This window comes from Phodopus roborovskii, unplaced genomic scaffold (assembly GCF_943737965.1).
Source record: "Phodopus roborovskii unplaced genomic scaffold, PHOROB, whole genome shotgun sequence".
Taxonomy (NCBI): Eukaryota; Metazoa; Chordata; class Mammalia; order Rodentia; family Cricetidae; genus Phodopus; species Phodopus roborovskii.
This window is the reverse complement of record NW_026126603.1, coordinates 3,174,447-3,192,269: the sequence shown is the minus strand read 5'-3', so window position 1 is coordinate 3,192,269 and position 17,823 is coordinate 3,174,447. Positions and strand designations below refer to the sequence as shown.

At 43.5% G+C, this 17,823-nt stretch overlaps 1 long non-coding RNA gene across 1 annotated transcript in view; it reads left to right on the top strand.

Moving 5' to 3' along the window:
• The first annotated feature begins 12,483 nt into the window (after positions 1–12,483).
• The window catches only part of LOC127237498 (uncharacterized), a 168,030-nt gene continuing 162,690 nt past the window's right edge, over positions 12,484–17,823 (top strand). The window contains exon 1 of the long non-coding RNA XR_007835855.1: positions 12,484–12,594. This is a non-coding gene — a long non-coding RNA (uncharacterized LOC127237498). The remainder of the gene's footprint in view (positions 12,595–17,823) is intronic.

Sequence of the window (17,823 nt, the reverse complement as noted above, 5' to 3'; positions counted from 1 at the left end):
ACTGGGAGTGTGGTGGAGCAAAGCTGCCTAAGTCATGGCATCTGGGAAGGAGAGAGAGGCAGAGGAGGAGAGTAGAAGAGGGAGAGCAGGGAGAGAAAGGAGGAGGGGAACAGAGAGTGGGGGAGGGGCTCAGGGTCACAACGTGCTCCTTAAGGACACTTCTTCATGAGAAAATAAAGCCCCACCTTCTAGAGGTCCCACGGCCACCCAGTAGTGCCACCAATTAAGAACAAGGTCTTTAGCATCTGGAATTTACTATCCAAATTATACCAGCCTTAGTTTTAGGGCACATTGTTTAGCGTTGCTTTCAAAGGCTGCTTGCTCCCTTGATAGTGGGGCAGTGCATGCCTTTAATCCCAGCACTTGGGAGGCAAAGGCAGGTGGATCTCTGAATTCAGGGCTAGCCTGGTCTACAGAGTGAGTCAGTGCCACACAGAGGAACCCTGTCTCCAAAAACAAACAAGCAAAGGCCAGTCCCTAGATGCCCTGCATCTGCCCCCCACCTGTACCCCTGAACTTGGTGGGGAAGCACATGTGGGGGCTTAGTACACCTGACTTGTTGACTGACACTGGGGAGGGAGCAACCTGTGATTTGGTGACCCTTCTAGGGGCATTCCGGTGCACACTCAAATCTGGGAACCTTTGCTCTGGTGTGATGCAGGAAACACTACCTCCTCCCTGCACCCAACACGAGGAGCTGGGTGTCCCACCAAAAGTGGCTGCAGGGTTCCCTGATGGGAGATGTCATTCTGTAATTATGTTTCTCTTATTGGTTAATGAGTAAAGCCCTGTTGGCCAAAAGGAAAGCAAGATAGGCAGACTAGGAGACAAGGAGGATTCTGGGAGATGCAGTAGAGGAGATTCAAGATGTAGAGATTTGAGAGAAGAGGTTCGGACCCTCCAGTAAGAAAAGACCACGGGGAAACACTTAGATTGATAGAAATGGGTTAATATTTAAGACAGAGCTAGCCAATAAGAAACATTAGTAACTGACCAACAGCTTTATATGTAATACAGCATCTCTGTGTGCTATTTGGGGCTGACAGGGATCTGGGACCAGGATGGCAGGAAAACTACTTATAACAGTTCCCCAAACAAAAGAAACTCTCTTTAGATTCTTACATGCTGTGCTTTCATTGGGGCCATGGACACCACCCAGGGGCAGCCCCAGCTGTGGTATCAGTTTCTCTATGGTGTTCAGAGCACCAATTCGGATGGGATCTGTTTGCTTCTTCCTGGAAGCCTCTTTGGCAGCCTCTGTGAATACTCCTAAAACTGCCTATGTTGGGCAGCATGTGATGGGGATCAGTCTTTCGTAGAAGTACTTAGAGCATGACAACCTTGAGTGTCATCCTCAGGAATATGATCCTTCTCCTTTGAGGCAGGATCTCTCACTGGCTCGGAGCCCACTAATTAGATTAGATTGGCTGTCCATCAGACTTTAGAGATCTGCCTGTTTCTGCCTCTCCAGTCCTGGGATTACTACTGTGTGCCACCATACTCATTATTTTTATTTGGGTTTGGGGATCAAGCCTATACCTTACATGCTTGTCTAGTTAGCTATTGACTGAGCCATCTTGCTAGTCTCCGTAGCTTGGCTTTTACAATCCCTTAAGACATAGCTTCCCTTTCTGTCTGCCTCTCATTTGTTTATGGAAGGAAGGCTCAGGAAATACAGCACTTTCACTGGCTCATTAAGGATGTGCTTTCCTGTTTCTGAGGCTAAGCTTTATTATTTCATCTTATTTCTCTTCTGTCTGGAACAGCTGCCCAGTAGTACAAGTCCACAGTCCCATCCACATATAGAGCTTATTGCTTCAAATTAGCCTCAAATGACATTTCCTCCCTCTTTAGCCAGAAACCAGTGCAAAGCCTGATCAACTTCTGGAAACTGCCATCCATCTGTCACACTCTGTCTTGTATTCCAGTTGTTTATCTATGTCTTCTTAAGCTGTGGACTTTCTTTCCAAACATCTTTTAATGCAAGGCTGTAAAAATGCATTATTTAGAAACATGGATGACATGGGGCTTGTCCTTTGGTGACTGGAATGACCGAGGCACATAGCTATCTATATACAAGGTGACAGTAGCTGTCACAGCCTAGAATCGGTGTGATCTGGAAACAGTCCTGTTAGTGAAGAAATGCAGGGAAGAAGGTGGGACACATTAACAGAAAGGTCACTCATGGAGCTACTGAGGATGTGTGACCTCATAAAAGGACACCGTGGAAGCCAGGCAACGTCTTCCTCCCCCAGTTAGGTGGGAATGACAGAAACAGGAGTGGGGTAAAGACAGAAAGACAGGGCTGGGGAGCAAATGATGTAGCAAATGTCTGTGTTGCAAGCATAAGAATTGAGTTGGATCCCCAGAATCTGTGTAAAAAGCTAGGCATGGTGGCAGGAGCTTGAAATCCCAGTACTTGGTAGATCAGGATCCCTGGGCTTCACTGGCCAGCCAGCCTAGGAGCAGTGAGAGAGCCTGTCTCAAAACCAAACCAAACTAAACCAAACCAAGGTGGGGACTAGGCAGTGATGGCGGCAGCACTTGAGAGGCAGAGGCAGGTAGAATTTGAAGCCAGACTGGTCTACAAAGCGTGTTCCTCTTACACAGAGAATCTCTGTCTTGAAACAACATGAAACAAAACAAAAATCCCCAAGAAAACCAAATAAAAACCAACAAGATGGACAGTGTGGAACAACACCTGAAGTTGATCTCTGGCCCCTTTATGCAGACACACACAAATGCCAATGCCCCCCACGTACTACGTCTACACCTGTGCTTGCAGACACGGGCCGTTTCACAGAAGCCAGGTGAAGAGTTGGGTTATAAACAGCACTAAGACTGAGAGGAGTGGTGCCTTGGCCAAAGGTCATCATGACTCAAAGTGTGTGATTCTGATACTAAGGCCAACGCCTGCCTTTCAAGGTCTCCCACAGACAACCTTCCCATGAAATTGGAGGCTTGTTTGTTACACGCACTTCCTCGTCATTTGTGACATTTAGAGTGGCGGTTTTCACTCTAGGGACTGCTGATGTATTTCAGAGATTCACCCCCTATCTCTTTAAAGAGAGTGTTCGTATTATTCATTAACATTAATCAAATTGAGCTCTGAATGGCAATTTTCTTCCCAGTGCGTTTGGAGCAGTGTCTCACTCTGGCCAGCAGGCGGCAGCATAACACAGTGGTCTGAGCCGGATATGCGCGTTGCTGGAGTCTGGCAGAGAGAAGTAGCAGTTTCTTGGTTCTGTGCATCCCCCCCCACCCCCGACCCCCGCTAAAACCTGCAATGGGAGGGGGAAGGAGAGAGGAGGGAGGGGAGAGAGAGAGATCTGTTAATAGCTGACTGCCTTCAAGACATCAAATACAGTGGGTGTTCCAGGCATCACTGTGGAATGGCAAATGCATGCAGTACAATTGTGTGGCAGTGCTCTGACCTGGCCATAAAATCTGAAAAGCTCGGCGCTTTTTCTGAGCTGGTCATGTTCGCATTCTTGCTTAGAGAAAGCCCAGTCGTGTGTACACACAGAAGAAATAAGATCGAAAGCTAGAAAGACGTGCCTTGTAGAAGCCCAGTATACAGAGAAATTAAACAGGACAGCTGGGGAATGCCTTGAGCCTTTAATCCCAGCACTGGGAAGGCAGAGGCAGGAGGACCTCTATAAATTCAAGAATTCGAGGCCAGCCTGGTCTACAGAGCAAGAAACCCAGTCTTGAAAAACAAACAAACAAACAAACAAACAAAAAAAAAAAAAAAAAAGGAAAGAAAGAAACAGGAAACCTGGAAAAGTAAGGATTTTTCTGGGAATTTTTGATTTAATTTGTTTAAAGTACTTATATTCTCAGTGCTCTTTTAAATAGTTTGGTCTAGCCTCAAACTCATTGTGTAAAGCATGTAGATCTTGAACTTGGACCTCACCTACCCTAGCCTCGGAGTACCTAGGTTACAATCTTACTACTTTAGAATCAAAGAACAGTTATAATTTATAACAATTTATAAGAATTGTAATTTGTATTTGAATACACTGTTACCATTGCTGGGTGCAAACATGGGACAGTGTTCTCTGCCGCAAGAGGAATGGGTTGTCTGACGTCTTTGCCAACATCTTTACTTTCCAGCAACAGAGAAGCACTCCCAGGAAGCACACCGACCTCTCCACAGCTGTGTGGCCTCGAGCCCCCACCTGTTTGTGCTGGCACATATGGAATTGGGCTGATGTGGCAGAACCAGCCTGCCAAGTTTGTTGATCAGTGTGAAATGTGTGCCTGGCACAGAACGGGCATTTGGTGACTATCCGTGTCTGATTACTGGTTACATGTTTGACCATAACTATGACATTAGGGATTGGACTATCTGCCTCCCAAACCTCAGATTCCAAAGTCCCATGGGGTGCAGGGAGCTGATGACATGTACTGTTCTCTGGCATTGCTGAGTTTCCACACACTGAGCCCCTGAATGGAAGAGGTTTCTGGTGATCTTGAACACGTTTTTGTGTCACTGGTGACTGAATGAGGACCTTGCAAATGCCCGGTTGAGTGATGACCACTCCTTCATAGCCTCAAGGTAAACTATGTAGCCAAGGATAACCTTGAACTTCTGATCCTTCTGCCTCTACTCCTGTTGTGGTTACAGGCATATGACTTAGCCAGAGTCCAATTGTTAAGAGACACCATGACCACAGAAACACAAAAGAAAGCATTTAATTTGGGGCTGGCTTATGTTCCAGAGGTTTAAGTCCATCATCATCATCATGGCAGGAAGCATGATACTTTCAGGCAGACATGGGGCTGGAGTGGTTGCTGAGAGTTCTACATCTGGATCAGCCGGCAGCAGGAAGAGAGACACTAAGCCTGTCTTGAGCATTTGAAACCTCAAAGCCTGCCCCCAGTCACACACTTCCTCCAACAAGACCATGTCGCCTAATTGTGCCAATCCCTGGTGACCAAGCATTCAAATCTATGAGCCTGTGGGGGCCATTCTTATTCAAACCGCCACAGTATGCAAGACTAGGATCAGTTTATGCGTGCTAGGGACTGAACCCAGGGCTTCTGGCTTGCTGGCTATAGTGTAGCAACTGAGCCACTTCTCCAGTCTATTGACCAAGTTAAAGCTGATGGGGTAACAAGCTACTTTGTTTCAATAAGGAAGTAAGGATTCCCCTTGAGTGTGAAATAGTCCACCTTCCCCACCAGAGACTCTTTGAGATCAAGGGAGTTAATACCCATGCCAATGTTTTTGGAGTTCATGAGGAAACAATAAATAGATAATTAGAACAAGATGTTATGGCACTGTGGCCATATAACCTTGCAAACCCCATTTGCTATGTTTCCTTTCATAATGTCTGTCAGCACCTTACAAACTCAAAGCAACTTCCTTTACAGGAAATCAAGTGCTAACCAATGGGAACAGAATTGAAGCCACAGCTGCAACTTTCAATTGTTTAGTAGCCATGCTAAGCCATGAAATTAAGTTTAATACTGTTCTCTTTATACCCATTAATCCTAAATAGTGTCATTTCAACATGTAACCAAAAATTAAAAAAAAAATCATTAAAAATATTTTATTGAGTCTTTGAAATGTGGTGTTTTGCTTTGTTTTGTTTTTGGTCTCTCTCTCTCTCTCTCTCTCTGTGTGTGTGTGAGTGTGTGTGTGTGTGTTTGTGTGTGTTAGTTGCTGTTCTATATTGTTGGGAAGAGGCACATGACCAAGGCAACTTATGAAAGGAAGCATTACCTGGGGGTTGCTTACAGTTTCAGAGGGTGAGTCCATGAGGATCATGGTCTAGACAAGGCAGCAGGCAGGCAGGCATGACATTGGAGCAGCAGTTGAGAGCTCATGTCTGACCCATAAGCGGGAAGCCCACTCCCCAGTGACACACCTCCTCCAATAAGGCCACACCTCCAAACCCATCCTAAACAGTCCACCAACTGGGAACTAAATGTTAAGCATATGAGCCTATAGGGGCCATTCTCATTCAAACACCATAGGGTTCATCCCAGTTGGGGTTGACCACTTGTTAAGAATTTAGTAGCCACCTGGCTAGTGGCGTCTATATTAGACAGCTTGAAGTAAGAGAATCCACAACTGTAGATGTAACCCCCAAAGTTACCAGGGTTTCATAGAAAACAATAGAAAGTGCAGTGTGGCTAAAGGACAGTAATATGGTTTGCTTTTTAAAAATTTTACATTCATTTATTTTACTTTATATGTATGACTCTTTTGCCTGTTTGTAAGAATGTCATGTCCATGCCAGGCACCCTCAGAGGTCAGAAGAAAGCATTGGAACCCCTGGATTTGGAATTATGAAGAGTTAGGAGTTGCTGGGTGGGTCTGGGGTACTCTGCCAGAACAAGTTTCATATCCTTAGCCACTGATCCATCTCTCCAGCCCTTTATTTTTATTTTTAACTACCTGAGTGTGTGTGTGGGTGGGGGCAAAAGAGGATACTGGACCCCTGGAGGTGGAGTGGTTGAGTTGCTAATGTGGGTTCTGCCTTTTAAAGAGTGGCACCCACTATTAACAGTGAGTTATCTTCCCAGTCCTGGGTTAATCTCAGTACATGGGCTGGAGAGTTTTATGGCAAACTGATACAAACTAAGGTCATTTGAGAGGAGGGAACATCAATTAAGAAAATGCCTCCATGAGATTGGCCTGTAGGCAAGACTGTAGGGCATTTTCTTAATTAATGATTGATAGGGGAGGGGCCAGTCCATTGTGAGAGGTGCTATCCCTGGCCTGGGCTGGTGGTCCTGGGTTCTATAAGAAAGCAGGCTAAGCAAGACATGAGGAGCCAGCCAGTAAGCTGTACTGGCTTCTGTGTGGGTTCCTGCCTCCAGGTTCCCGCCCTGTTTGAGTTCCTGTCCTGGCTTCCTTTAGTGATGACTACAGTGTGGAAGTGTGAGCCCAACACACCCTTTCCTCCCCAACTTGCTTTTGAGGCATGTTTCATTATAGCAATAGAAACCCTGACTAAGATAATAGGCTGTATGTATGTAGGAGATAAGTAACGCACACCACAGAGCATATCTGTGAGGGTGTTTCCAGAAGTGACTAGATCAGCAGGGTTTTGACTTAATCAATGGATAGATTCAAATTTTGAATTTCCTCTTGGGAAGTGGTGGCTCTGAGGAAAGTGGGCCCTGGCTAGTGGAAATGGGTCACTGGGGTGTGTCCTTTCAGGGTTTATCTTGCTCCATTCCCAGTTGTGGCTCCATTCTGCTTCTGGTCCACATGATGCGAGCTCAGCTGTGCCCTTTACACCATGATGGATGGAAACCTTTGAGACTGTGCAGAGGGACTCTCTCTTCCCCTTATGTCGTTTGTCAGGTATTTTGTCACAATGACAATAAAACTTGCCAACACAGACAAAATGTTAGAAGAGAATATGTCCCGGAAAAGGCTTAGATGATGACAAGGTTAAGTTAGAATTCAATAGACTATTATGCTAAACTATAAAACTGAGCTCAGTGGGTGGGAGAGGGCTCAGTAGGTAAGAACATTTGCTGTTTAAGCTTGAGGACCTGAGCTTGGATTTCAGAACCCATGTGACAAGTGGGTGTGGTCCTGTATGTGCCTGTAATCCCAGTGTTGGGGATAGAGACAGAAAGGGGCTTGCTGGCTGCCTATCTGAAATGCCATCTCCAGGTTGAGGAGAGGACCCTGCCTCGCTGAAGGAATGAGGCAGAGAGTAATGGAGGAAGACACAGACACCTCCTCTGGCCTATACATATTCTTGCACATACATGTATATACACAGACCACACTTAATACACACATACACACAGCTTTTAAAAAGTATTAAAAAATTAAAAAGCGATATCTCAACTCAAAGTTAATGAGCACTGCTGCTAAAATCCCTTCCCTGGGAGAGGCATCAACAGCATCTACTCCTCCTAAGGTCCCAGTAACAATCTGAGGTACATTTCCACCATAGTTGCAGGACAATGAGTGAGGGGTTATGGGAAAGAGTGTAGGTAATTTGCCACAGCTACACTGGAAAATCTGTGCTCAGCATGGATGATGACTTCCCCATGGCTGCATAGATGGGACCCCTACCCCCGTATGTACCCTCATCGTAGCACATAGTCTCAGGCTCCTTCACCAAGACCATGTTTAACTAGGACAGAACTGTATACAACTGGTTGGGAGGCGTGGCTCCATATGCAGTGATAGTTCCTTTATTCTCTTGATCCCCTTCTATGAGGGAAGGTAAATAGTTCCCAGGCCCTGCTGTAATGATCTTTTATAGTAAGCCCAGCAGGATGGGATTCTGGAAATGGTGGTAGTTTGGCTTAGAGGATATTTCTGTACATCAGATCGTTTGTGTTTCTCCAAGTGTCCTAAGCAGAGATGAGGAGAGACACACATGGGGTGCCAGGAGGTGATACTGTAGTATGTCTATCTGTTGCTTGGAATTCTAGCTCAATCGTTGCTTCTAGATTTCTGGAGGGTGGAGCAGGGGTATGTAGCCTTTTGGCCACACAAGACTAAGAAGAGCTGTCCTGGACCACATATTAAATCCAGGGGTGTTCAACCTGCAGTCTGTGGATTGTGAGAATACATTTATTTTTTATGACATTGTGACTTGATGAATTCTCTTGGGACACATGTGACCTGAGGACTGATGATTGAACATCTTTGCTAGGGTGCTGAGCATGATTTTAAATTTGTTTTTACGTGTGTGTGTGTGTGTGTGTGTGTGTGTGTGTGTGTTTGCACATGTATTTCGCACACTACAGTCACCTTCACATGTGAAGGTCAGAGGATAACTGTGAGAGTTGGTTTTTCCCTTTTACCAGGTGGGTCTTGAGGACTGAACTCAGGTCATCATCCTTGGTACCAAGAACCTTCACTTGCTGAGCCATCTCATCAGCCGTTGAGCTCCTTTTAAAAACCCCACAGATGATGACTCTTGCCTGGAACTGGAGACAATTTTAGGTTTCTTTCAGTCTCATCCCAGACTTTCCACTCACTGTGTTGGCATTTCATCTTCCCCACGCCCCTCCTCCAGGTTTCTCCTACCTGTGTCTGACCTCTGAACCAGCTTTCCTCCCCAAGACTGCTCATGCAGATGTTATGCTCAGGGCAAACTTGAAGCATTCTTTTCCTCTAGCTAGCTCTGACATTCTTTCTTACTCACCTGCAAAATAGTTTTTTAGTCCTGTGTATTAATCCATATGGTCCATCATTGGTGCTGAGTAATTTCACTGAAGTCTGGATCCAGCTGTCTCAGTGATGCTGACTGTTGCTCTCCCCTGGTGTGGAGGAAAGCCTTTGGAGGATGCTCTCAGAGCATGCAGTTCCCAGGTTACCTCTGCAAAGGCTGGTGCATGAACTCAGGTGCTATCCAATCCACGATTGCTGCTCTTGTAGGGTGGCAACCTGCTTTATGTCAACATGCACAACGACTCTTAGCAGGTGTCTTGAGACTATTGTGTAGGTAGGAATGTGGAGATAGGCAGATCGTCGGGCTCACTGACTAACCAACCTAGCCCAAAGAGTGAATGACAGGTTCATGAGAGACCCTGTCACCCAGAGTAGACCCCTAACCTTTACATGTGCATACATAAACAACTATATATATATATATATGTATATATATGTATGTGTATATATATATACATTTATACACACATACATATATATATATTCACTGCATGCGCATGTATACACACACACACACACACACAGGCTGTGGGAGGTTGTTCACTTTAGGGTTTTTGTTTTAAACACACCACATAGATCATAAAATCTATCCTTCTAAAGTTTACAATTAAGTGTTTTTAGTAAATTCACAAGGTTGTAAAATTGTTACCACTGTCTGATTCCAGGACATTTTTTGTCACCCCTGAGGGAAATTGTGCCCATCTCCCGTCACTCCTCATTCTGCTCCCCTATAGTCCTGGCAACCACTCACCGACTTTCTGTCCCTTGACTTTTGTCCAGTCCTATAAAAGCAATCACAACCTGGGACCTTGTGGGGCTGCTTGTATCACTGCACCTACCTTTCTCACATTCTGGCTTTGTGAACACTGTCTCTGTGAGCCCTGGTCCCTTAGTTTATGTGGGGTGGAAGTTTCATTCTCATGTGCTTTGGGTACATCTCTAAGAGTAGACAATCATGTCTATATAGCAATGCTATGTTTAATTTAAACATTTAAAATTATATTTTGGTTTGAATGTATCACAGTATGCAAATGGAGGTCAGAGGACGCCTTGTAGGAGTCATTTTTCTCTTGCCACTATGTGGGTCTCAGGGATCAAACTCAGGTTATCAGGCTTGGCAGCAGATGCCTTGATCCCCCCTCTTGCCCCCCACAACACACACACAAACCAGCCTTGTGGCTAAGTTTTTAAGGAGCTGCTAGACTCTTTTCTTAAGTGGCTGCACTGTGATGTATTCTCACCAACACCTGTAAAAGACTCTAAAATACATAGATTAATAGAAATGGGTTGATACTTAAGACAGAGCTAGCCGATAAGAAACTAGTACCTGGCCAACAGCATTATATCTAATACAGAGTCTCTGTGAGTTATTTGGGGCTGGTGTGGCGGCGGGACAAGACCAGCGGTGGGAGGAAAAACTTACTCCTTACAAATGGCACCCATGGGGCTAATAAGAACTTCCACTTAAAATTTAACAAAAGCTTAAAAAGGGGTTTTAGAAGCAAAAGAACAGAGACAAGCAAAGCTTCTTGCTAACAGCATTTTTTTTGGGTTGGATTCTGTTTTGTGAGAGACAAGCAAAGATTTACACAGCTTCTTTAAGGGAGGTTTCCTGACTCAGCATAAGCGGCAAAAACCGCACGGCTTTTAAGAAGCACTGCTAACAACTTAATGGTGTGTATGAGAGCTGGCAATAGCATTGACCACATCTCCAAGCCAGCAACATGCTGCTGGATGCAGCATAGACCAAGGCGGTGAGCACAGCTCTCAGTGCTGGAGGTAAAATAGCCGCAGCCATCTTTGATAAACCGCGGCAGAAACAACTATGACTTTCATTTTAGCAGTGTTGTTGTTTACCAGATAAAAGACTAGTGGCCAGAAAAAGATAATGATTTACAGTAAAGACAGATTCATATTAAGAAAAACCTCTAAAGGTTTACATTGTGTTTTAAAATATACATAGGCTTGGGAGAGAAAAAGAATAAAATGGTTTTAAAAACACAGCAAGGAGCTGGGTATGATGGCACATGTCTTTAATCCCAGCACTGAGAGACAGAAGCAGGCAGATCTCTGTGATTTCAAAGTTAACCTGGTATGCAGAGTAAATTCCAGGACAGATAAGAGTTACACAGACAAACCCTGTCTCAAAAAATAAAAAAATATAAAGTAAAAAAACAGAGTAATAAAAAGCCACGTAAAAATGAAACACACAAGAAAACTGTGGATACTGTACACTATTCTGTTGTCTTCAAATTGTTTGACTGCTGAGGAAATAACAACTGATAAAAGAAATGCTACTGGATTAATTCAATTTATTATTTTTATTATTTATTTATTTATTTAATATTATTTATTAATTCAATTTATATATTTTAAAAATACTTGGACTTCAAAATTTAAGTCTAAGGACAAGTTACTGGGAAAAAGGATTTCTATTTTTGTTTCCACAGAAAATGAAAAGCTATAGATTCCTTCCAGACCAATGTGGTTTGAGCAAGCCAGACCCCCTGAAACAAAGTACCAGGTGATCCTACATTCAAAACAGCTGGGACAAGGCAGCCTTGCAGACTACAGCCAGGATTTCTTCATCTTCTTAGAATCCCCCATGACAGCGCCCCTTACCAGCAGGAAGTAGTTTGGAAAGAACGACGCCCGAATTCCCAAATATTGTTTATAAATGTTTATTTTCATTTAAATGGGGTTGGTTATAAATGGTTAATGATCACAACCAATGTCTTTTTAAAGGTAAAAAGGGGATTATGATATAGCTATGATTACTTTGTTTTGGAATGGATTTCCATTTATTGCTACAATTTAAGGTCAATTTTGTGATATGTATATTTCTCCTCTTGTTTAGGTATTGTTTAGAAATGTAATGTATAATTCAATACAGATTATAGATAGTATCTATGATAGTCAGATCTTATAGTTAAGTTAGTTAAGATTTCTAGATATACAGACATGTATTTAAGATAAATAGGCATTCTTCAAACCTTTCAAAGACCTACAGAATATGGCATTTAAAATGGTTTAGGGTTTTTCTTGACAATGAGGCACAATTGCTCTTGGCAACACCACCTGCGTCAGAAAGGAAGATGGACATTGAAGAAACTTGCTATGAAGTTTACTTCCAATATGGCAAGATTAGCCATTTGGACAAGATACTGCTCTTGTCTGGACTGTTTGACTTTATGCTGTATAAACTGGACATGCAGGACCCACAAAAAAGTGACTGCTGATTCAAGATGGACATTGCTACAGAGTTTCTGCTTAGTGGAAGAGTCTGCCAGACAGACTACAGGACACAGAGGAAAGTGACTGACAAACTGCCAATACAAGAAGACAGTTTAAAGTTTCCTACTTTGCTGAAGAGTCTGCCAGACACACTATGGCCTATGGGCTGAAGATGGAACATTACAGAAGAACTTCAGGTGACTGATCAGGCAAGATGTCTCTGTCATTTCTAGAGTTTATATACTATCCTTCTGTGGTCTTTGAAGGAGTTGAAGACAGATAGTTATGGTTATAGTTTTCCTTAGTTAGGATTAAAGATAAGTCACATATAAGACTTTAGACTCACAAAGAGAGTATAGATGATAGAATATTTTCTTTAAGTCTTACTAAATGTTAATGGACTAAATATTGTTAACTGTGATACTTATTTGATAACTGTTGTGTTATATAATTTCCTATGTTAAGGTAAAAACAGAAAAGAGGAGATGATGTCATTCTGTAAATATGTTTCTCATACTGGTTAATGAATAAAGCACTGTTGGCCAATAGGAAAGCAAGATAGGTGGGAGTAGGAGACAAGGAGGAAAGAGGAAGGAGGAAGGAGGAGTCAAGATGGAGAGACTGGGGACACCAGACACCGGCCCTATTCCCCGCTAAGATGAGACCACGTGGAAATACATAGATTAACAGAAATGAGTTAATACTTAAGACAGAGCTAGCCAATAAGAAACTAGTACCTGGCCAACAGCATTATATCAAATACAGAGTCTCAGTGTGTTATTTGGGGCTGGCAGCGGCGGGACAAGACCAGCGGTGGGAGGAAAATCATACTCCTCACAACACCTCAGCAGCAGTTGTTATGGTCTATGGTTTTTATTCTAGCCTTTAGTAGGAGTGAAGTGGGCCTTGCTGTGGCTTTAATTTGCATTTTTCTACTAACTAATGATGCTAAGCTCTGTCATGGGCCTATTGGCCATTTGTGTATCTTTTTTGGAGAAATGATATTTAAAATTTTTTTCAAGGTTTTATTTTATGTGTATGAGTGTTTTGCCTGCATATATGTTTGGATGCCACTTGAATAAATGTAGGCCAGAAGAAGGTGTCAAACTCACTGGGACTAGAGTTACAGTTGTTAGCTGCCATGGGGAAGCTGGGAATTGAACCCTGGTCTTGAGGAAAAGCAATCAGTGGTCTTAACTGCTCTGGCATCTCTCCCTCTGCCTATTTTTAAAAAATTATTAATTGACTTCTTAGAGTTGGGTAGTAAGAATTTCTTTCATGTGTCCTGGACACTGCACTTACATGGTATATATGATTTTCAGATATTTTCCCCTTTTGATGAGCTATCTTTACATTTTTTTGGGGGGTATCTTCCTTTAAAGCATACAAGATTTGTGTTTGCTCAATGCCCTATTTGTCTATTATTATTATTATTATTATTATTACTAATAATAATATTGGGCCAGTGTTTAAGATTCAACTCAGCTCAAATTTTCCTGTCCAAAATGGAGACGATGTTGGGTTTCCCCTGCTGTTCAAGTGTTCATGTTATTCCCTTTTCCTGGGGCCCTGCTGTGGTCACATTCCTTAATACAGTCCTCTGCTCTCTGCTCTCTCTCTCCCCCCCCTCTCTCTCCCTCCTCTCTCTCTCTCACTCTCTCTCTCTCTCTCTCTCTCTCTTTCTCGGTTTTCAAGACACAGTTTCTCTGAGTGGCCCTGGCTGTCCTGGAATTTATTTTGTAGAGCAGGCTGGCTGGCCTCAAACACAGTGATTGCCTGCCTCTGCCTCCCCAGTGCTGGGATTAAAGGTGTCACCACTAGCAGCCTGGCTGTCCTTTGTTCTAGACATGCTCAAGTCAGCTCCTGGCAGAGCAGTGAAGTCTGGAACCCTGGACTGATGATGATAATAATCTCATTTTAATTTCTTTATTTAGCAGTGCTAAGGATCAAACCCAGGGTCTTGGACATGCTAGGCAAGCACTTTACCATCAAAGGAACACCTCTCCTTCTGGTCCTTACTATTCAGTCTTATTGCTTCCTATGTCCACGCCATCCATGACAATGTTAAGTTTAAAGGGCCAGGGTTACCTAGGCCTCCCCATGTTGTGTTGGACAGCAGGCTTTGATTGTGTAAGGATGGAAAAATTTAGCCTAATTCTCCCTAGACTCTGCCCCCTACCAGTGAGTAGGCAAAAGGTCATTCTTGACTGTTTACAACAGGGCAGGTTTACGGACAGCACCTATGAGTGAATGAGAACAGAAAATGAGGCATGCCACACTACCCAGGAGCCCTAGCGAACGCAGACTTCCTGGGCTAAGCATGGGCTTGTCACACTACCCAGAAACCCTAGCGAAAGAATATATATAAAAGACCTCATGCTTTTGCATCAAGACCACTTCTCGTGAGTGATTTGTGGGGGCCACCTTTTCTGAGTCAGGGCGTGAGGGGCCATGCCCTCTGCAGGTCTTTCTATTGCTGCTAGCAGACTTACCCTGACTGTCATCTGCCGACTTGCTCTGAGTTTAAAACCACTCCAATTCTGGGAATCTTAGAAGCCTTATGTACATATCCTTTAATCTTAATTGTCCCTTGGTTGTTTCAAAGACAAAACAAAACTGGACAACCCCTTTTAAGTCCTATGGCAACAGTTTTGGATCATGAGCCCTTGGAGTCCCTTAGAAACAAATTAAAAGTTAATTATAAAAATCAGAATTGCTTGCTTCTAAAGGACCAGCTCAGGCATAGACTGCAAGGAAAGAGCTGTTTGGCAGGAGGGAAACAGTGCTTTAGGCACTCCGTAAGTTGATATTGAAGACACTAGCAATTGCTTTGGTTAGGGTGGTGGAAAGTGACATAACTCTGAAGGCAGAAAGCCAGGTTTCCCTCAAACTCCGAAACCTTGCCTGAGGTATCTGATTTCTGGTCTCATCAGCAAGGAGGGAAAAGTATGCGTTTGACACTTACAGATCCAGTGTAATCTGATCTGGCTTTGCAGTTTCGTCCCCTTTGTCTCTTTCTACCTTTTCTTCCGTTGAAAGATAAAACTAACTATTCCAAAATATATTAGTCAGTGGTAGTCATACATTCCCCCCCCCCCCCCCCAGGAAAACCACCATCTTAGGTACATCAGAGCTTCTTTCTGTCTGTAAACCTACCTGCAGGAAGAAAAACAACAACCAGTCAGGGCTGCCCTCATTTGCATGGCAAGCATTGCATGATGGGACCTCACTATCCATGGTGGATGGTTGCTTCTATTACTGCCCTTGCCTGTGTGCTCTTATAATGCACTAAATAAATTTGTGTTTTTCTATGCGTTTGACACACAAACTCTTCCATTTCTTTCCAGTCCCTGCTCCAGGTGCCTGTTGACTAGATAAGTGACAGATTTTTATGTTTGCAGAAGGGATCAGGGGATAATGTTTTTCTAATGAGTCACAGACTAGAGACAAAATAATAAACTATAAAACAGTAAAGTGCGGAGGATAGTTAGGATGACATGAGATGTGAGAAAAGAAGGAAAAATGATATTTATTGAGATGTGCCAAGGCTTCATGTGATACTGTTATTGTTGTTATTATTATTAATTTCCCCAAAGATAAAAAAAGGAAAACTCACCTGAATGAAATACAAGTTGTTGGCTGATCTGATGAAAACAGGTCATTGGCCACTTAAAATGGATATTTTGTCATCTGAAAAATATTCTACAACAGGAATTTTGTGAGGACAAAATCTTGACCCTAATCCCCAAAGACACACTATGAAATTTAGATTTCCTAGAAAAGGTACATTGTTAGATGGCAGAATTGGAAAATTCCTGACATACGTTCAAATTGGAGGATAAAAGTGGGGATCTCTTAATTTCACAATTGCACCCCATTGAGTTGGACAGGAAATGACCGATTTACATCTTAAATGAGAAAGCAAATGGCCAGGACTGTGTGGTTCAGTACTGAAGGGGCTGCAGTGTCAGCTAAGGGAATGAGCCTCGGGTACAGCGGTGGGAGGAGTTTGATAGAGCCCTTTCTCTTCTATCACCTTTATATGAGTTCTAGGAATTGAACTTAGGCTTCTGCTGCAAGTGCTCTTACTGGCTGAGCCAGCTCACTGGCCCTAGAGGGAGATTTGTAAATAAAGGAAGACAGTAGCCCAGCTATGGCCAAGAATCAGTGAAAACTAGTCACTCCACTTGTCCCTAGGCAAAGATTTCAGTGTGACCAAGGGCAGATAAAACACACTGAGGCAGGTTGCCAAAGACCAGAGGTAAAAGGATGCTGGCAGAGGTCAAAAGTTCGGGGAAATAAAAGAAGATTATATTTGAACCAGACAAAAGATGAAATGACAGAGGACCTGGAAGTGGCTCGGGATGGGACAAGGAAGATGGAGGAGGAAGGAGCAGTCATTTCTAGGTCAGCTGTGCCAGCGGGGGCTGCCAGAGAGAAGGTGTGCCCAGGTTATGCCTGCAGCTTTCTGCTGGAAGAGCTCTCTACCACCACAGAAGTTCCTAAACATGGCCAGACTGAGGTGTGCACAAAGTGTTCTTTGACCCCTCTGGGAATGGTACCTAGGAAGCTCTCCACCACTTAACCGAATCCTGACTATTGCATTATGGCATAAAAGTACTTCAGTCTTCTCTAATCTGTGTCTCTGTGTTGCTCTGTTTAAAAAATCTTTTAAATGGAAGAACGGGCTGGAGAGAAGGTTTAGCAGTTAAGAGCACCTATTGCTTTTGCAGAGGTCACATGTCTGTATCCAAGTCTGGCAGCTTACAACCATCCATAACTGCAACCAGGGCACCTTACTCCATCTTCAAGAGCATTTATACTCACACACTCATACCCACAAACATACACATAAAATCACATGCTTCAAACTCATAGGCAGGTGGAATCTGTGAGTTTGAGATAGCTGGTCTATATAGCTAGTTCTAGGGCAATCAGAGCCACATAGAGAGACTCTGTTTTAAAAATACGAAAGGAACCCTTTAAAACATCCATGCTGTTTATTTATTTTGCAGTTCAGAGAATCAAATCCAGGGCCTTGTATCCAGTAGGTGGCTCAGCTTGCTTTGGAACTTGCTGTTTGAGTCCTGACTGGTCTCGAACTCTCAACCCTCCCGTCTTTGTTTCTGGAGTGCTGGGCCATGTGCCACCATGCCCGACTTTGTGGTGTATTTTCTTCCCTACCAGGGAGAGTATGTGACAGAGATAATGAAAGAGATGTGGGGGTAATAAGTCAGTGAAGGCAAGGGAAATTAGAGAACTAAATTACTGCACGGAAGGAGACACATCTTCAGGAAAATAATGGCAGCGAGGATGACAGAGGGGCTCTATGTACATGATGGATATGAAGGAACAAATGAAAACAAACACAAGACTGAGATTCAAGCAGGAGCCAGTGGTGAGACAGCTCCAGTGAGAGACCCTTG